At 34.2% G+C, this 22504-nt stretch overlaps 1 long non-coding RNA gene across 1 annotated transcript in view; it reads right to left on the bottom strand.

Annotated features, from left to right (window-relative positions):
• LOC120587216 (uncharacterized) overlaps positions 1-22504 on the bottom strand; it is a 122593-nt gene that overhangs the window by 10407 nt on the left and 89682 nt on the right. Inside the window, exon 2 of the long non-coding RNA XR_005648894.1 lies at positions 21962-22202. This is a non-coding gene — a long non-coding RNA (uncharacterized LOC120587216). The remainder of the gene's footprint in view (positions 1-21961; positions 22203-22504) is intronic.

Below are 22504 nucleotides of genomic sequence, written 5' to 3'. Positions count from 1 at the left end.
AATAATTTAGGCTGCTAGCTCTTCTCCAGAATTCCCACACTCTGCTCCTACTAGTTGAGTTGTGCATTTACAAATTGTCAGATGCCTTTATTCTGAATGTGAATATACTAGTTCCAATTGTTATTGGTATTATGTACTGTCAAGTATTACATATTCCTATATAATGTGAAACAAAATAGAGCTGTTTCTATAAAATTTAAGTTGAATATTTTGGATTAGCCTAACAAAAGTGAGTCGTTATTAAAAACATGCTGTCAGTGTTGGTGGAAATGTAAAATGGTGCCGCTACCATAAAGATTCTTCAAAAATTAAAAATAGAAATACTATGTGATCCAGAAATTCCATTTCAAGATATTTATCCAGAAGAACTAAAATCAGGATATCTAAGAGATACCTACATTTTCACGTTCATTGCACCATTGTTCACAATAGTCGAGAGGGAGGAACGACCTGTCCATCGGCATTAATGGATGGAAAAATGTGGTCTATTCATGTAATGGAATATTATTCAGCCATAGAAAAGAAAGAAATTCTGTCATATGCTACATGGATGAATCCTGAGGACACCATGCAAAGGGAAATAAGCTAGTTGCCGAAGGAAAAATACTGTATCATTTCACTTATATGAGGTACTTAAAGTAGTCAAACTCATCAAAGCAGAAAGTGGAATGGTGGCTGCGGGGGGCGGATGGCGGGGGCGGTGGGGCGCATGTGTAGGAAGTAAGGGGCCACTACAGGTATTAAACTTCAGTGTCATGCAAGATGAAAAAGTCCTAGAGATCTGATGTATAGCATTGAGCTTATATTTAACCATAGGGTACTGTACACTCAAACATTTGTTATGAGAGTAGATCTCATGTTGTACATTTTGCCACACACACACACACACACACAAAATGCTGTCAATTTAAGTGTAAAAGATTTGAAAAACGGATAAATCTGGAAATATTCTGCACTCAGATTATTTCATAGGTGTCTAAGTTCTTCCTTTATTTTATGAAAAAAATAGAAATTGTAGATAATGTATTATAAATAAGACTTATGCAAGAAAGATGATATCCAACTCAGACAGGATATGCCAAGACAAGGCTTAAGCCTTACACCAAAAGATCAATGAATTAATGTACACTTTTCTGTTTGAATTAAAATGTTTCAGGCCATGTGTAGTTCATTTCTAAGTGATTTCCTGATTTAAACAATTTTTTCAATCATTAGCTTATCTATAGGTCTTGTGTCTAATTTATTAGTTGAAATATCAGAGATTTTCACTTATAATGCATGAAAGGTGTTTTGTGGCCTAAAAAGTAAAGAATGGGTTTGATGATTTTGTTACTTTCATTATAATCCAGCTGTTCATTCAGTTCAGTAAGTATTTCTTCTTTTCTAAATAACTTTTTTATTTTTCAATTACAGTTTACAAAATATTGCATTGGTTTCAGGTGTACAACATAGTGATTAGATATTTATATAACTTATCACTCCAATAAATCTAGAATCCATCTCACACCATATTACAATATTATTGACTATATTCCCTATGCTATACCTCATCACTATTTATATCCTCATCACTATTTTGTTAAGTATCAATTTGTACTTCTTAACCCCTTTCCCTATTTCCCTTCTTCATCTGGCAACCATTAGTTTGTTTTCTGTATCTGAGTTTGTTTCTGTTTTGTTTATTTCATTTTATTTTCAGATTCCACATATAAGTGAAATCATATGGTATTTGTCTCTCTCTGTCTGACTTATTTCACTTAGAACTATACTCTCTAGGTCTATCCATGTTGCCACAAACGATAAAATAGTCTTAATTTTTTTTTTATGGCTGGGTAGCAATCCATCGTATGTATGTATCACTTCTTCTCCATCCATTTATCTACTGGTGGACACCTTAAGTTGCTTCCATATCTTGGCTATTGTAAATAATGCTGCAATGACAATATGGATGTATATGTCTTTTTGAATTAGTGTTTTGGGTTTCTTTGGATAAATTCCCAGAAATGGAATTGCTGGGTCTTTCTTAGTCTCCTGTTATAGCCTTTGTTTTAGTCTATTTTGTCTGGTATAAGTATCGCTATTCCAGCTTTTTTTTCATTTCCATTTTTATGAACTATCTTTTCCATCCCTTTACTTTCCACCTGTGTAGGTCTTTCAATCTGAAGTGAGTCTCTTGTAGGCACCATATGTAAGGGTCTTATCTTTCAGCCACCCTATGTTTCTGTGCTTTCTGGGCTTGAATGTCTGTGTCTCTTACCAGGTTAGGGAAGTTTTCTGTCACTATTTCTTCAAACAGGTTTTCAACTTCTTGCTCTCTCTCTTCTCCTTCTGGTACCCCTCTGATGCAAATGTTGGTATGCTTGAGGTCTCAGAAATCCCTTAAACTATCCTAATTGTTTGGATTCTTTTTTATTTTTATTTTTTTTGCTGTCCTGATTGGGTGTTTTCTACTACCTTGTCTTCCAAATCACTGATTCCATCCTCTCCTTCATCTAATATACTGTTGATTCCCTCTAATGTATTCTTTTTTGCATGTCAGTATGAGTATTGATCCTCAGGTTGATTTGTTGTGAGGAATAGCTGTAACTATAGTGGAGGAGCTATGTGCAGAGCTGACCCTGAGAAGCAGGATCACTTTAGCAGGGCTCTTGTGCCTGCCCAGTCTGCCCTTTGGGTGTATCAACCACAGAGGTGGACGGGTGCTACTCGAGCTACTCTGCAGCCAGCCACTGCACTTGTGGGCCCAGAGGCCTCCTGGGAGGGGTACAACACAGGCCAAGTTCAGCCACAGACTCTGCCCTGCCCAGGGCCACCTGGCATGAGCCATAAAGCAATTTGCAGATGGCTGCACCCCCATGCTGAGCTCAGAGGTGCTTGAGAGAGGCTAAGCCTGGAACTGAGGCCAGCTGCCGTCAATGCTGGACGTAGCGCTGCTCAGCAAGAGGTACGGGGCATACCAAGGCCAGATGCTGCCTGTTTGGGGTTCGTGAACCTTTGTGAAATTTTTGGGAAAGTCTACAGCATGAGCTCAGACAGGCTGTTTTTATGAAAAACCACTGGAAGCGGCTTGGGTGGGCTTGCAAGTTGGGTGGGGTAGAGTCTCCTCATCAATCACTTTTTAATGAAGCAAATAATAAGCAAAAATATAAATTCAATGTAATAGGCCATATTTCATTGTATGTCAAAGGCATTTTACATCAAATTGACCCATACCTTGAGGTATATCTGCTTGTCATAAAATCAAATAAGCCTTCCCTGGAGATAATTCGTTCCTCTTTCTGTTCTGCTCTAATGACCAAGTCTTTTAAGTAGCATCCCCAGGAAAAAGGATTAAGCACCATTGTACATAACTGGTGATTTAAGCAGCCACCATTTTTGAAGGCCATCTCTGCTTCAGGCATTGTACTTGTCATTTGGAAATTCTATGAACATTTGCAACAAATTATATAATTAAAGATCACATGATTAAGTAGCTTATACAAGATCTCTAGGAGGTAGAGGGATATAGATCAAGTTTATCTCAAGTTAATGTGTGCGTTCTTCCTCTATGAAGACCCTCCCTGACACTCATTCTCTCCACTGCTGAGATGGATATAACTTCTGATAAAGCTGGTTGAAATAATTTTATAGCTGATTTATGCCCTACATTATTCTGTAAAGGATTTAAGACAGAGAGAAACACAATCATGGTCTCTGGTATGATGCAAAAAAAGAGGTTTTGGATTATACAACCCCACTTGAAATCCAGGACTGCTACTTGATAGCTGTGAGAAATCTCTTTCCTTATTCATAGAAGGGAATCATACTACTTAACTATTGGTGCTGTTGTGAGAACTGCAATAAGCAACATGTAAGGCTCCTGGCACAGTACAAAGTAGAGATCATAAATACCAGTTCGGTCTTCATTCTACCTATCCTTTGACAATGACTTGCCTCTCTTTAGATGGCAGTCCCATTTTAAAGCAGAATAGCTCTATTTTTCCCCACTGAAAATCACTATCAAGTTTAACCTTTATATCCTCACATGTGTGAACAACTGTTAAGTCCCATTCCAAGCTTTAAGAAAGGTCTTCAGTGACCACATTCTTCTTGCTATGTAGGATGGAGCCCTATAATCTGTTTGGGATTAAGCTTGAGTACTGATTTTTATAGGATTCTTGGTTGCTTCTTGATGTGTACTAAGATACAGAGAACTAATTGACACTATTTTATATTAAGACTATTGCATCTGAACATTTATAGCTACCCTACATAATTTGTATGCATCTGTAACATTAATATCATTCATTCATTTATTTATAGAGCATTTATTGAGCACCCACTATTTCTAGGCACCATGCCGAGAACCTATGTGATGATAAAGAGTGAACATAAGATAGGCAGTGTTGTTACTTTCCAGAAACTGCCAATATTGAAGTGGGGCAGAGGAGAGACAGAGATGTAAGTCAATGCTGCAACTCAAAATGATAGATGCTATATTGAATTGTATGAAAAGTTCTCATAGATCAAAGAGAATGCTTCACATATTTATAACACTAAATTCTTATCTTCTATCTCAAAATTAATATAACAAGGGCAAATATAATGTATGTGTTGAGATAATAAACTTATAATATCTGTAATTAATATCTGAATAGTAAAATATTTAGATGAAATAGCATATCTAAAATTAAGAGTTTTACAGACCTCTCCCCTTGCTAAGAACGGAGAAATTGGGACATTCATTAAGTCAGGCTTTGCTAATTGATCCCAATTTTACAAAAAAGAACAGGGAATTTTCATTTAACGAAGAAAATGAACAGACAGGCAAACTTAAGATGAATTAAAATATTTGGATATAATTTAATTTCTGCAATTATTGTTTAATAATTTCTGATATATAGATTCAGCTTCACATTTTTCTCTCCCTTTTATTTTTGGCTTTTACTTATTAATCTAGATTGTCATGGTAGTTGTTCAGTGGCAGTAATGAAGATAGTTGCAGGGAAAGAACAGGAGAAAAGTGTTTTAAGTAACTCTTTCAAAGAAGGACCATGATCTTATATATATTTTTCAGACTATGAATTTTTAGAGTTAGAATAATGCAGTTTTGGATTAGAAATCACAACTAGAAAATTAGTTGGAGTTTTCGAAACGCATCTGAGGAATTTTTCTCAAATCATGATTGATGAAGAAAACATCAAGTAAAGGTTAAGTAATTAGTCAATGCTAAACCAATATGTGAAATATGTGGCTGGGACAATGACACCTGCTTGTGAACAGGACTTTCAAGAAGGGAAGTCAACACAGAAAATGCATATTGTGAAAATGATAAAACACCAAGTGGGAGCAGGACGCAAATAGACATGGTTCAAAGAAGCTTTCAGCAATGGTGTGCCACAGTGCTTCCTTCAAACTCTTATTTTGATGTTTTGTCTTCATCAGGTAGATAGAATATAATTGACTTTTGCTCAGAGCACCTAATATGGCACAGTTCAAATGAAGACTCATGCCAGTCAAAGAGAATGACAAGAAAACCTTGTTAAAAATACTCATTTACTTGTTAACAGAGTTTTTCTATACTTTTTTTTTATGCTGCCCTCTAGGATTCATTTTTATTTATTTCCTCCTAAGGTTCCGTATCTTTTATGACAGTCTTCTCATTCATGTTGCCCCCAAATGAAAGAGCCTGGGGTTTCCTGACATAGGTGCTTTTAAGACATGCTCTATTCCCTGGTTTTGAGCAAAAGTCAAAGGAAAAGATAATATATGAATACAGAAAGACCTGAAGCTTGACAAAAGATCTCCTTCTTTCTAGAGAGACATAATACCTCTTCCTCATTAGGAATAAAAGCCCAGAAGCCACAAGCTGACATCTGCCCCTGCAACCCTAGACTTTTTCAAGTTGTAAGTACACAATGGCCCTATAGTGTCTGAAAGCTGAAAACATCTCATACCTAATAATAACCTATTTTTCTTGTCATTTTTTTGTTCCAACACAATGTACAGTATGTGTTCATGTAGTGAAATGTACCAGTTAGCTATGTATTTGCATATAAGATTATAAAATCTGTTAATTGTGGATCAAGTGAAAAATAGATGCTGGCTAGCACTATCTATATTCCAGGTATTGTACTAAGGAGTTCTCTTGCATTATTTTATTTAAACCTCACAGTAATAGTATGTTGAAACGCTATTAATATAATCATTTTACAAGAAAAGAAACAGACTTAGAAGGAAAAAAGTCAAAAGTTTGGGTAAACAGATATCAAGAAGTCTTGTAGATATTGAACCACATTCAGAGAAGAAGGTCTGATTCAAGAATGGGAGATAAAGAAACATTTAGATAGAAGGCTAAAATGTCCATTTATTCCCACTGCCTTAAGTCTATAGATCCAGTTTCTTATGATGACTTGTGAGCAGGTCTGATACTAAGCCAGTATTTATAAGTAAGGCTCCACAGATTATTAAAATATTTTAAAACTCCCCTACAGGTTGGCAAAAGTGCCCTGGCCCTTGTGGCTTCTCACCCTGGTTGGCCATGGTATAACAACTAAAGGGTTAATGCCCAGGTTTCCAAAAACTCCCTCTAACTCTAACTAGTTGACGCCTAAGCCAGTCAGTTTCTGAAAGCCTCCCCTCCTGACCACTGCCATTGGCTCCCACAGGGATCTCAACAGCCTGGCTATTTTTGTACGTCTGTACCTGTGGAAACTTCAGTCTCTGTGGGAATTTAGGTCTGAGAGAGCCAGGGGAGAGACCAAAAGAACCTGAAAATCTGGGCTGGCTGGTGGGTGAAGGTGGGTGCTAAGAGAGATGTTAACTATAATAAATGTCATCTCTGATTGCAAGTATTGATAAAATGAAGTGTTTCTCATTTAATAGAATAGGGTTCTCAATCATTTTTATAATGGGATCTATGGGAAAAAGAAAAACTGGTCTCCAAATCCATAAAATTTAATTCTCAAAATATTAACAAGAATAATGTGCTCAGCTAAATAGATCACAAAATAAAATTATGACAAGTGAAAATAGATTATGGTGCCAGAAACTCTGCCACTTCTACTGAAGAGAGAAAAATTCGTAAGGCTCTGTCAATTTGTCATTTTTTTGGATCAATATCAACCATTCCTTAAGTGATAGGGGACTCCTCAGTAGAAATTCTAAGCTTAATAAAAAGGGTAAAGTTCTTAAATCCATTAGCTGGAATAATACCTGAAACAGCTTGACACTTGCCCTGTCCGTTTTGGAGAGAGGAGATTGGTAATGAGGTACTTAACTCTGCAAGAAGAAATGACTAGTGATTGAGAGTAATATATTATCATGAACGTCCCAAATTCTGGGTAGTTGATCTATAAGATATGCTTGTAATAATTTATGCATTCTTTGACTCCGAAATTCAAGGATGGCTTTCTGCCATGTTTGAGCTTGCTTTATATGGCACTTGACAATGTGTTGAAAAGAAGTTTGCCAAGTTATTTGTGTCCTTCCCTTTTTTTTCCACACCACCAGCAAGTAAATTCTCAAGGGTGGAGATCCATTGGCACTAAGTATCAATTGGATGGAATTGAATTTGTAGCATTGTTTCTAAGAAAACTGCATTTTGAGTTCAGCAATTAAATTATAAGCAAAATTCTGGGAAACTATATTCAAGTAAATTGGTTATTAACTTGAAAGTGTTACCATTTTCAACTGAGTACCTCCTTTAAATCAAACATCTCTTTGGGATTTGTGAATGAATTATCCATTGTTTTTGGACTTAAAATTTTTTTAAAATTATCCAGGGAACTCATAACCTATTCACTACTGAGGATTAAACTGCATTGGACTTTTCAAAGGCCCAAATAAAGAATCTTTGGACTCAGTCATAATAATTCTTGTGAACACAGATCCTCTAAAATACAAGGAATGTTAATACTGTAATTCACAGTAGAGCTCTGCAATCTTTAATGTAATAAAATGCAACCAAAAACTCATATGACTAGAAGAATATTGCTGTCTAGTGTTGAAATGGATCATTTAAAAAATTGGAACTAAGTGCTGAACAGGGAAATCCACAATAAAAATGACAGCAGTAAAGGGAAGAAGCAGCTTTCATAAAGAATGTCAACATTTCCTTTCATATGGATGCTTCTGCTAAAATATGTTAATCTGATCTTTTTGATTTAGTGGTTTTGCTTAATATTTACAAAAGGCCAAGCATGTAAAATTTTACATTTTGTACTAGACATTCTATGGATTTTTAGTTTAACCTTTACCCTTCCTCACCCCGACAGAAGAAAAAAACTAATGGTCGTGGCCAGGGATATGAATGCTATAAAAATGAGACGAGATGGTAACACACTCCTTTTGTAAAGTGCAACTAAGCTTCAAAAGGTGGCAATGAATCTCATGCCTGACGTGTATGAAATCGATTTACCTCTATTTTAGAATTTCCAGGTATTTCAAAATACTTTTTGAATTAAGGCATAGTATCAGGGACTTGTGGTGTTTCAGTTTTCCTGAACTACTGTTGGTTATCGATTTGAGAAACAGCCACATGAAGTTCTCTGCTGTTTGCTATAAAGATGGTAAAGAGCCAAGAGACCTCCTAAAAATGCAAATGGGAGAAATTTTTCTCAGATTTCATCACCATTCATTCATTCTGGAAATAGTTATTAAATCTCTAGAAACAGCTGGGCTTCTCCAGAGCATCCAATTTATTATCTGATTGACATTCCAGATTCTTTTCCTGATTGCATTTCCCTTTTTGCGTAGACTGCTAGAAAGCTCAGAGGCAATTCTGACAAGGACGTAAGACCCAATGGCGCATATTTTATAAAAAACAAAACAAAACTAATTTTAACTCCTGCTGATTTTATTTTGTTGTAAGTTAACAAACATTTAGTGAGTATGCAATATGTATCAGGTACTCTACTTGGGTTTTCTTTTTCTTTTTGAAATTTCTTTATTTAACAAAGACTACACTTTAATATTTTATGTGCTTTTCTAAACTATTGAATATAGAATACTAAGCTCCTAATTTTCAAGGGTACAGACTGTAGCCATAAGACCACACTTCTCCAAACTAGAGAATTAACTCGTCTCAATTCCTGGCAAGAAAGATGATTTTCTATAAATTCCAATCACATCATATGGTTTGGTGCAAAATGAACTATCTATATGCATGAAGCTAATTGCTTAATAGCCGTACTAACATATGCTTTCTGAAAAAAATGTACACACATAGACATACAACAAATGTAATTGGTAGAATCCTTTGCTTAAAGGTCTCTGGATCTTAGAAGAAAGTTGTAAGCAAACCAAGAAACTTGCATACAAAATTATGCATTTATTCTACACTCTGAGTCAAGTGCAAGTCAGAAAGCACTATTCATTTTGAAAAGCTATCTGACTATTCTTTCTTTTAAAAGCAATTTCCTCAGGTGAACAAATATGAAATGTGTTAAGTTTCTCTTGAGTAATATCAAGGGTGCACTTTTTTTATTTTGAAAGTAATAGAAAGCATAAAAGGATCAGAAGTATTTATCTAAAAAGCTCTCATGGAAGAAAGTTGCCTGCTCAAAAGTAATTCTTAAAAGTTGCATATAGAGGCAGTTCAAGATGGTGGCATAAGATGAACATGAACTCAGTTCTTCCCACAGACACAACAAATCTACAGCTGCATATAGATCAATTCAATCTGAAAGAGACTTGAAAACTAGCTGAACAATACAATAAAGGATAAAAAGGTCACATCAAGACAGATAGAAGCAGAGACCTGGTCTCATCAAAACCACACCCCATAAATGGTGACCTACAATCAGTAGAGATATCACAAGCAGAGAGTTTCTCCCTGAGGAGTGAAGAGTGATATATCTCACATCGTGCACTTCAACCCTTGGGAACGGCACCAGAGAGATGAGTGCCCAAAACATGTGGCTTTGAAAACCAATGGGGTTTATGTCCAGGAGAAACTCGGGGTGGTAGGGAATGGTGATTCCACTCTTAAAGGGCTTGTTGCAGACTCAGTCACCCTGGGACCCAGCACAAAAGCAGCAGTTTGAAAAGTGCCTAGACCACAGGCGAAGGAGAACTACTTGCTAATCTTAAAGCATCTGCTGGAGGGGCAGGAGCCTGCTGTGATTCTCTCTGGAGAAGAAGGAGCTGGTAGGAGGCATTTTTATACTCTCCTTCTAACCTGCTAGCATCAGTGGGCATGCTCCACTCCCCAATACCACTAACATGACCCACAGCAATGCTCCGTCTTTATGTCACTCCTATAGTCCCTGCCAAAGCCAGAAGGTATGCAGAGGACACAGAGGGGACACACCCCTTGAGTACCTGGCTCTGGGAAGATTGCGTTTCTGGGTCCCATGAGTTTGAAATATTTGGAGAGAGTTCTTCACAGGCTACTATCCCCAGGTAGCAATTGAAACACACCCCTAGTCATCCTGTGAAAAACCCTTTTTACTTATCCTGGAACTTCAGTCGGAGGGCAAGCTGCAGATTTACCAGGAGTCTAGAGGTTCCAAAAGTGCTCTCAGTGAATATAGATTGAGGTTGCCATCTTTGTGCTCTCCATTGGCCTCACCAACCAGAAAGAAGACACAATCTTTGAAACTGTTGCTAAGGGGAGAGCTTCAGATTGCTTGGTCTGGAGGCCAGCAGGGTCTATGAATGTGGTCCCACAGGACTGTATATATCTGCATACCTTAAAAGCTGCTGACTGAGGGTCTAGTTTCCATTCAGCCTGAAACTAAGTGCTGACCGAGATCCCTCCCTCAGGAGCACTCACAGGTCTTGGCATACCTTCTACAACTGGGACCTCACGAGAAAAAAAATCAGGATACATAGACAATCACAAAGATTTGAGAGACAACCAGAGTCTAGGGCAAGGTAACTGATAAGGTTCATTTCCTACACAAGACCATTCCTTCAAGACTAGTAAAGATAGCTGTTTTACCTAATACATAGAAACAAACACAGAGAGTCAAGCACAATGAGGAGACAAAGGAATATGTTTGAAAGAAAGAACAAGACAAAATCCCAGGAAAGAACCTTAATTTACCTGATAAAGAGTTCAAAGTAATGAACACAGAGAGCTTCAGCAAAGAGACAGAAAATGTAAGAAACTATCAAACAAAAGTTATAGAGCTGAAGAGTACAATCTCCTACTGAAAAATACAATAAACAGGTTCAATATCAGACTAGATGAAGCAGAAGGAAAAAACGGTGATCTGGAAGATAGGACAGTGGAACTCACCCAAACAGAGCAGCAAAAAGAAAAAAAAAATCAGAAAAAAATGAAGATAGCGTAAGGGATCTATAGAACAACATTAAGAAAAATATCACATTATAGAGTTCCCAGAGGAGAAGAGAGAGAAAAAGGAACAGAAAACTTATCTGAAGAAAAAATAGCTGAAAACTAAAATTTCCAATCAAAAGATATAGAGTAACCTAATGCATAAATGCACAAGACCCATCTATATGCTGCCCATAAGAGACTCACTTCAAATGTAAGGGCAACCATGGACTGAAAGTGAAGGGATAAAAATAATGTTTCATGCAAATGGAAACCAAAAGAAAGCTGGGGTAGCTCTAGTTATATCAGACAATATATACTTTAAAACAACGAATGTAATAAAAAACAAATATGGACATTACATAATGATAAAGGGGCCGATTCTACAAGAAGATATAACAACTGTAAAAATTTATACATCTAAAACAAAAGCACCTAAATATATAAAACAAATATTAGTACCTCTAAAGAGAGAAATTGACAGCAATACAATAATAGTAGGAGACTTTAGTACTCCACTTACATGAATTAATAGATCATCCAGATAGAAAATCAATAAACATAAGCCTTAAATGACACATTAGAACAGATAGACTTTATATACATCTAGAGAGATTCCTCCCAAAAGCAGCAAAACACACATTTTTCTAAAGTCCACATGGAACATTCACCAGGGGAGAACATATTAGGCTATAAGACAAGTTTCAAAAAATTTAAGGAGCTTGAAATCACATCAAGCGTCTTTCATGACCACAATGGTATAAATCTAGAAACCAATTATAAAATAATTGGAAAAATCACAAATATGTGGAAATGGAACAACATGCTACTGAACAACCAATGGGTAAACAAAGAAATTAAAGGGAAAAAAATCTTGATACAAAAGAATGGAAATGCAAGACACTAAAATTTATGGGATTCAGCAAAAATAGTTCCAGGAGGGAAGTTTATGGTGATACAGGCATATCTCAAGAAACAAGACAAGTCTCAAATAAACAATGTAACTCTACACCTAATGGAAGTAGAAAAAGAACAAATGGAGCCCAAAGTTAGTATAAGGAAGGAAATAATAAAGATCAGAGCAGAAATAAATAAAATAGACTAAAAAGGCAATAGAAAAGATCAAACAATTAAGAGCTCATTCTTTGAAAAGGAAAGTAAAATTAGCAAATATTTAGCTAGACTCGCTAAGAAAAAGAGAGGGCTCAAGTAAATAAAATCAGAAGTGAAAGAAGAGAAATTACATCTGATACCAAAGAAATACAAACTATTTTAAGAGACTACTATGAACAATTATACACCAACAAACTGGATAATCTAGAAGAAATGAATAAATTTCCAGAAACATACAATCTCCCAAGACCGAATCAAGAAGAAACAGAAAATCTGAACAGATAGATTACTAGTAAGAGATTGAATCAGTAACAAACAAACAAACAAACAAATAAAACTCCCAACAAACAAATGTCCGGGACCAGATGGCGTCACTGGTGAATTATACAAAACATTCGAAAAAGATTTAATACCTATCTTTCTCAAACTCTTTCAAACTAATTTTATGAGGCCAGCATTGCCTTGATATGAAAACCAGACAAAAACAGCACAAAAAAAGGCATCTGAATCAAATAATTATACATTTGAAACATATAAGATACTATTAACAATCTTTACTTATTTTTACATTAATAGATCATATTTCTCCTTACTAATATTTTGATTGTCCTTGACTATTCTAAATCTTTACTATTTTAGAATAACTTCTTTATGTTCCTAAAATAGTCTCACTAGAATTTTGATTAATGCGCTAAAGTCATATCTGTACATTAATTGCCATCTTTACAATATTTCCATTCAGAAGCATAATACTAGATATTTATTTGTCTTGTATATTGCTCAGGAAAGTTTCATAATTCCTTCCAGACAGAGGTCTTATGCAATTCTTATTAAGGATATTATCAGATATTTTATAATTGTAATTATTGTCATGAATTTATTTTCTCTCTTCTCCACCTCCAAATCAAGATATTATTGATAGATGAAAAATTTAAAAATATATTACTTATTTTGAATCTTGCCATTTTAATTAATTCTCTTTTTAGTTTAAGTAGTTTTCCAGATGATTTAGTTGGGTTTCTCCACATTAGAATGTACTCAACATAAACATACATTTACTTAAGGTAGGATTCTGAAAATATATTAGATAAAGTCATATTATTTATGTCAGCCCATTTCCATCATTCCAGCTTATTATATTCTTCTAAAATAGGATGAATAATCCGTGAGCAGTATTTGGTATATTTGATCTAAATTATATTGTATGTGATTCTACACTTCATGAAAATTAAAATTTGTTCTTCTTTTTTCTAATAAATTTCATATCAGTTCATTGTCTTACTAAATTGTCTAGAACTTCCAGAATAATCTTAAATTATAGTGCTATTGCTAGGCATCTTTCAATCGTTCCAGATATTTATGTGGACTGTCTCTGCTATCTACAATGTAGTAGCTGTTTTCTAGGCACATTTGAAAGGCCTTCATCAAGCATAAACAATGAATAGTAACTGTAATAATATATTTACTCATAATGGTATTGGGGAGACCAAAGATGGTGGCCATCCCGCAGAACTTCCATGTTACTAAAGGAGTTTACCAGTTGGAAGCCCTTCTCTCTTTAATAATTCTTGAGTGAAAAACACTTCTTTGTTTCTCGAAGTAATGGCTGGATTTATCGGAAAGTTCAAATAAGTTTCCATCCTAGAATGTGCTGAACATAAATACATTTCCATTTAGGTCAAAAGCCTATAACTCTCTAAGAAAATGTTATATTATTTTAGCCTGTTACATTGAACCAACTTATCATATTCTTCTGGGAAAGTGTGATTTAGCCGTAAGCAAGCACTGGGTATGTTTTAGCACTAAAACAATTTCTGAATATCACACAGAACTCAATACATTTTTATTGACATTTGCATTTTTTTTTGGTAACGAAACTTTCTCTAAAATCACGTGATACCATCCAATCTAATATAATTTTAACATGGTTTTCAGTAGCTGGTAATTCAGTGACAGAGCAGTTTTCACTCACAGGCTGATCCAGTTTAGCCCTCACAGACAACCAGCACAAAGAAATAGTTTATTTCCTTTTGGCTTTAACGAAGTCAGCGTCCTGAGAGGGAGAGAGGTGCTAATATACCTGAGCACTTCAGTGAGAAAGATGGAAAATCACTTGTTTCTCAAATAAAAAAACTGCTTTAGGGGAAAAAGGAGTCTGGAAAAATCTGTTTTGGGTACATAGCTCTCCTGGGTAATTCCTTCCCATTTCTATGGGCAAATAAATACAATTTCTCCCCTATTTTCCATTATGGGAATAAAAGGAAACATTAAAAGTTTTTAATACACATATCCTTGATTTTCTGTAAAGGTAAAGATTGTTAATAGTATCTTATATGTTTCAAAATGTATAATTATTTGATTCAGATGACTTTTTTTTCCCCCCTAAAATTCATTTGAGCAATTGGTGGTCTTTGCCAAAGATTTCATTAGATTCACAAATAAAACAATATAACATCATTAAACAAGGCTTGGTAATCTTTTTTAATCCCACTGTGGAACAATGTATTAAAAAGTCAGATTTTTTCTAAGTACTTCCAGGGTGCCATGTTCTTTATTTTACCCATGTTAAATATTCTCATTACAATTATTTCAAATTAATACAAAATCTCAATTTAATCCCAACCCTTGAGGATTAAAACATACCATTCTAAGATGAAAGGACTAATGCTATCTAGTTATTTGAATGCACTTTGTGTTTTTAACATAGATCATAAGTGAACTGTATTTTAGTAACTTAAATCATTGCACATCAAAATAATATGTAGCTACCAAATAAACCCGATAATGCAGAAGAAATAAACAGTAAATGCATATTTTTAATATTGATTTCATGATGAAGTCCCAAAAGGTTCATGCCGATATTTTTCAAAACTCTTAGCTTTGTCTTAAAACATAACCAATTATATTAATTAATTGGTAGGAGATCATTGACAATGAAATCTAGGGCATAGCTTTTGATAATCTAACAGCACAATTTTTGTTAATGTCAGCCATCACTTTTATCTTTTGAAGTTCTGCTTTTGCATTAATTGTCAAACTCTTGAGTAGTCTTTTGGTGGAGATTTTACCTTATGTTTTCAAAAAGAAAGACTGCTTTCAATTAACAGTTCCTTAACAAGGTATGACAATGTTATATTGTACATCTAAATTTTTATTTATTTTCCTTTTCATTGTTGGCAGTCCTCTAAGCTTGAAAACATTTTTCTTTTGGCAAACATCAATCTTTCCTGCACGTAAATATACCATAGTTGACAAGCTGCTTTTGTTCAAGAACTTCAGCTTATATATTGCCTTAGTATGCCAAAATTTATTTCTTTATTTACTAGCATGATCCAGTTACTGTCAGCCTGTCTTCAGAAATAAAGTAGGTGGCCTGGAAAAAAAACTTTCTTTCTGATAAACTTGATTAAATCAAAGTCAGAATGACTCAGCACTGAATTTTAAAAATTTATTATTGAGCAGCTTTAAATTATTTCCTCTATAAGAGCATTATATCTTTAAAGAAGATTAGTTGGATAAATATTCCAGTACTCTTAAAATATAATAAATAAAATGTGATCCACACAGGCCTTGCTTATTTAAAGCACAATTTTAATATCTTTTGTTTGTCTTTAAATAATCTGGGACAATATGAAATTCTTGGAACTCAAATTATGAGGTTTAGTCTTCATGTGTTATTTCTAGAAATGTATGACCTTTTAGGGGATGGGGTATGGGTCCTACTCTAAAATCTAGATAAAAGCCTTCATGAGAAAAACCTCTAACAAAATATAGTGAAAAGTGTCATTCATCCATTAGAAATGCAATCAAACTGCTCAGTTATAGATATTTTCTTCTTGCCATCATCAGAAAGATATAACAAAATTTCTCCGAATGTAAAAAATTTAAAATAAAAAGGGAGAAATAAAATCTTCTTAAAATAGCAATTCTACAGAACAATAACCACATAACTACATTGCAGTGTTGCTTAAAGAGGATGTTTTCCTGTTTGGAGTTTGAAGTAATAGTTGATATGTCTGCTTTTAATTCTCAGTCTCTCAGTGTATGAAAGGAGTACTGAGAAGGAAGGGGAGATGGAGAGAGATAAACACAGATAATGAGAAAATTGAAAAAGGATCAAGGAGGGTTAAAGTCTGCAAATGTAGATACTGTAGTCCTCCCTTTTCCACAGGGAATATGTTCCAAGACTCCTGTGGATGTTCAGAGCCGTGATTAGTAACAAACTCTATACATACTGTTTTTTCTTATAGATACATATCTATGCTAAAGTTTAATATAAATTAGTCACAGTAGGAGGTTAACAACAGTAACTAATAATAAAATAAAACAATTATAGCAATGTACTGCAAAAAAAATTATGTGAACATGGTCACTCATTTCAGGGGATCCCTTGCTGTAGACTCTGTATAGCTCAGTGCTTTCTGATGCGACATGTTGCAGTCAATCAGAACAAATATATTTGCTGTATATGTCTACCATCCAGAAATTTAATGCCTTTGTCATCAATTCACTTATCACACACTGTGGCAGTAACTTTTGCAGTTTCAGGTGCGACAACAGAAGTAGCACAAATTTCTTTTTCCTTCTTCACATTTTAGGTATAGAAATCATTCTTACCATAGCTCTTTGCAATCCCAGCATATAATTTTTTTTCTTTCCCTATTAAGTCAAGATCTTTTAACTTTTCACTTAAAGTAAGCAGTTTACAACTTCTCTTTGGCATTTGCGAATTGCCAGCATCGCTGCTCTTGTGCTCTGAGGCCATTATTAAGTAAAATAAGTGTTACTTGAGCACAAGTTCTGTGATATTGTGACAATCAATCTGATTACTGAGACAGCTACTCAGTGACTAATGTGTGGGTAGCGTATACGGCGTGGACACGTTGGACAAAGATGATTCATGACTAGGCAGGATGGAGGGGGATTTTCATAGTCAGAATGGTGCACAACGTAAAGCTTATGAATTGTTTATTTCTGAAATTTTCCATTTAATATTTCTGGACCACAGTTGGCTGCATGTAACTGAAACTGCAGAAAGCAAAACCGCTGATAAGGGGGAACCACTGTACAAAATTCAGAGTGAAAAATTATTCCCAAATTTTACTGAAAAACACTCATATATATGATTCTATAAACAAAATAAAAGGCTTTAGTGATAGCAAACTATTCATGCCTCTTTATTTTACTTAGATTTTGATTTTTAAATAGTAAACATAAATATATGTAGAATATTTCAAATTCTTATTACTTTAATTTGTGCTAGTCTTTTTCTTGGTTTATTATTGGTCCTGAGATTTCTATCAAAATACTTTCTATGCCATTTTAATCCAAACTTCTGCAATTGTCCTAGAGTGTTGGAAAATCCGGACTCATCAGGGTGTATTTGGTCCACTGCCAGGGAGTAGGAATGCAAATAGTGTTCTTTTGCTTTAAATCATACAGTAGAGAGTCTACCTGGAATGGAATGTCTCTAGATAGGTTGAAGTTACCTTGTCCTCCTGGCCCTCTGAACACTATTAGATATTTTTGACTAAATAAAGCTTGGTCAGCTTACTTTCCAATATAATTACGTGATTTATTTCTATAAGAACTTTTTTTTTAAAGACTGATCTTATCAAAATTTAGTACAAAGTTTCTATTTGATTAGTGGGATCACATTAGGTTTTGAAAGTATATAACTTTATATTTCCAATTGTTTTTGTGGATGTATACCATCTTATCTTGTTTCTCAGTACCGCAATCAGCAAAAATTGAGTTCTTGATATATGCAAGACAGTGAGCTAGATACTGGGAATTTAGTGGTGTCAGTGAGTAATGAAGGTAACAATATATTTATAAGTTAAATGGAGAAACGTTTAGTTTTTATGCCTCTGTAGTTTTTTCTCAGTAACAAAGTCACAAATTAAACAAACAAAACAAAATGCTGTTGGACAATATATCCTGATTTTCAGTTTGAAAAAATGGTCATTACTGGCAAAAGAATTTTAGTTCGTAAAACTAAAAAATTTTAGTTTTGAAAAAATGGTCACTACAATGGCAATAGAAGTTTAAGAATGACTCAAACTATAATTTTTAACTTTGCAATTGCAAAAGAGAGGCAAGACTATATGCATTCAGTATGTATTTAAACAATATCATAATATAAAATATAAAAGCAAAAATTGAAGACCTCTTCCCCTCTGGATTTCATTTATTTCTAGTAGTGAGAAAGTGATTCTGGAATGATGTCAAACATTTAGGAAGATGGTGTAACATTGATACTACACCAGCAATAATCCTTCCCTGAATAACTCAATTTCAAATTGAGAAAATAAAATGTAACTGGAACCTGAAACACATCATTATCTCCTTATGTCCACAGTTACATTAGAACATAATTTTAGGAAATCTGTTGAGGGTAGAAACTTCTGCAAGAGCTAAATGTTAAAATCTTCAAGACTATCCCTCCCTCTCTGCCTCCTACAGGACAAAGATGATATTGGGAGAGAAATGTTATGGAATTTCCACTTGGTTCACTTTTGGGATCCTGTCTTTAACTTACTGGGAGCTCCAAATATTGTTTTCAGCTTTAAACCTTAAAGAACAAACTGATAACTTGGTCAGAAATCAGATAGTAAACACAAAGGCTTAGAAAGATAAACGCCTATTATATATTTACTGAAAGGTTATTAATGTTACAATTCACACATCGATATAATTAAATGCATACATGGTAACTGAATAAATTACTTAAATTTGCCAGGTACTATAGAAATTGATGTATTAAAATTCAGAAGTCAGAGTCCCCATGATATTATTATACAATAAATATTTGGAATATTTCCATCTATTAATAATGCCATCTGTCCTATGCAGTACAAATGGACTACAACCCATATGGCTCCTCTTCTCATTGATTACTCTGATGAATGAGATAGCAAAACCACTCATAAGCCCATTATATTGTATAACACTGTCATTAAAAATATACGGAGAAAGGAAAAACACAAGATATTACTTAATGTGAAACTGTCAAGTTAATTTAGCAAAGTTTTAAGAATCAATATTATGATCTTAAAAAGTACCAGCATGTTGAATAATATTGTCAGTCTGTACTCCCCTAGCACCTTCAAAAAAACGTAAGAACCAAAAAAATTTCTGGAAAGAGTATAATAGCTTATTATATGTTCAGATTACTAATTATTCCAATAAGAATATAGTCAAATACTTTTTCAGGAATGGGTAATTAAATTAAAACTGCTTTTCTTTCACTTCGTAGAAAATTATAAAATGATCATTTAACTTCTGATAGCAAGTCATTTTTAAAGCAAAAGTAGATACATTCTTTATATCTTTTAATACTAGCCATAAATTTCAACCCGGCAAAATGATCTTTCCCAAACTCATTTTCTTCTTAGCTATAAATGCACTCTCTTGTAACAGCAAAATAATGACATAAAATCATTCTTTAGCAAATTACTATAAGCAGTACCTAAATTGACATTAACTAAGCAGAAAACTAAATGTCACTAACTGCAATATTCAAGTTTTCAGTTTAATGTGGTAATTTGCATTACATTTTGTAAGACAGGTATGGTTGGAATGCAAGAAATTACCTTTGTTTTTTAAGATCTGTAAAGATGGCCAGTATTTGTTTTGCCCCTTAGCCTCACTGAAAATATTCTACAAGCTATCCTGGTGAAACACTCTTTCCAAATGGGGACCCACATCTATGGATAATTGAGAAGAAATATATTATGCATAAATATGTTCACTCTATAATAAAACTTAAGTTTAGTTTAAATAATTAAAATTTTTATATTATCTTATTTTTAGTTTGCATTGAATACCAAATGAAGCGACTACAGGGGGTGGAGGTGGGATAGATCTGTGAATTAGCTCAAATTCAAATGTGTCAGCCACAGCAAAAATACATTAAAATAAGGGACAAATTCAGGAAATATTTTCCCTATCAATTGAAGAAATCAACTTTTATAAGAATTCTGTAGACTCCAGAAGTCACAAAGAAAAGCTCTCAGATATGCGAGCCTTAGACCCTACTGGATTCAGAGAAACTGCAAATGTCATAACCAAAGTAAGAGATGGCTAGTGCTGGCTCCGCCTTGTTAGCAGGTGCAGCAATGAGCAGGCTCATTGATGGAAAACCAGGCATCATGTGCCAGATCAGCAACAAACAGCATGACCCTATGTTCCTGCTGGATCTAAAGAAACACTCCCATCTCTACAAATGTGAAAACGGATAACTTTAAGAGAAATTTCAAGGTCAAGCCACTGATTATTATCTGTTATTGTATCAATACCACATGATTTTAATTGTATCTTTATATTTTAATATCTGACAATGTAAACCTTTCTTATTCTTCTTCCTCTTCTCCCCTATCCCCTTGTTTCTCCTCCAGTTTCTCCTTTTGGTAAAAATATCCAGGCTATTTTTGCCTGCTTTATTCTTCCATATCTACTTTAGAATCATTGTGCTATGTATATTCCTTGTGAGATTTGATTCTAATGAAATTAAATTTGTTTTTTAAATAAAATGATAAAAAACAGGTCTCTTTAAGTCATTTCCATTAGAAACATGGTATATTTTTCCAGTTTTTTAAAGCTTCGTCCTGCTATAAAAATTTATGGCTTTTTTTATAGAAGCCCTGAAACTTCTTATAGATTTCGATGCAACTGTGCATATTGTCCTTTTCTCCCATTATCTGTTTTAATTGGTTACTGCTGATATTTAGAAAGTAAAAGAGTTTTTTCATATTTCCTAGGTAAGACTGTACCAATCTTACTGAACTCTAAATTTACTAAAACTCTTATTAGTTTTACTGGTTGTACACTTGTCTCTTGAGTTTACTAAGCAGATAGTAGTATCACCTGAAATAATGATTGTATTGCCAATATAACTTGCAACATTAACAATGAAAAGATTCTTCTTAATTCTTTCTAGAATAAATTCCTTTCGTCAGCTTAATCTATTACTCATTTTAAAACTCCATTACTTTCTGATGACTCAATAGTATAAATAATAATATGATCTAAATTCAATAAATTTCAGAAATGGCTTTTGATGTCTGTAGAATAACTAGGAGTTACAACCCCAAACAGGGTACAGATCTCATGCTGAAAAATAGAATCCCTGTTAAATATTTTAGAAGAAAAGATAGATAAAGCCCTTTCTAAATGTCCTTGGAGAAATAAGATAAAAGTTACCCCTTGTGAACAAAATATCAGCAAGATAAACCCCCATTCCCCAAAAGTACAGTGTGACATACTAGCAGAAATGTTTCTAAGCAGAGTATTTTTCAACATTTTCTAAGAGCTCTAAGGTGCTCTCAGAGAAGTCTTAACTTATTGCTTTGGAGAATTAAGATAAAGTTAGTGATGACTATAACTTTCTATTAAGTAATTTTCTTCCTCAGTTTTGCACAGCCACTTACAAGGCAGAACATAACAGCTCAATCAAAACTTATTATACCAGATTTAGTTCAAACTGTTATGAAATGTACTGAAAAAGACTTGATATTGTCTCAAGAAAACCTTTTCATAAATTGTTCTTTTGTAGACCAGAAATAAAATAGATATTGCAAGTACCTTTTAATGTGTCCTTAAGTTCTTCTGCCAGGTATCCAGAGCAGTCTTAATAAATTGTTGCTTGTTACATAACGAGCCATGAGAATGTGATGAAGTCCAGGGTGCCTCTATGTGTAGCCTCCAGAATTGTCAGGGTATCGTTTAAAGACATGGAAGCTTGCATTTGTACTGTACCACTCACAAGTTTCATTGTGCAAGGTACTAGTGCAATTTTCCCAGCAAGGTACAGGACTTCTCCAAACTAAAGCAGAAAACAAAAATTAAGGTTAGAAATAAGAAAATGCACTTCTGTCCTCATTCAAGCTATTTCCAAGTTCTCACTCAAATGAGAAAAAGGAGAAAATAATAATCATACCAATTTTGGTGGGTTATTCTAAGGATTAAAAGTAATATATATAAAATATCTATTTTACAGAGTTTAGGCTTAGGCTCAGAGTGGCAATCAATACATGATAGCCATTATTATTATTTCTGAATTAAGACTTTGAACCAAATTAAAGTTCAGCTCTGAATAATTAACCACTATATTTGTTTTACAGGATA

Source organism: Pteropus medius, unplaced genomic scaffold (genome assembly GCF_902729225.1).
Source record: "Pteropus medius unplaced genomic scaffold, Ma_sr-lr_union100, whole genome shotgun sequence".
Lineage (NCBI taxonomy): Eukaryota > Metazoa > Chordata > Mammalia > Chiroptera > Pteropodidae > Pteropus > Pteropus medius.
This window is presented reverse-complemented; position numbering and strand designations above follow the sequence as displayed.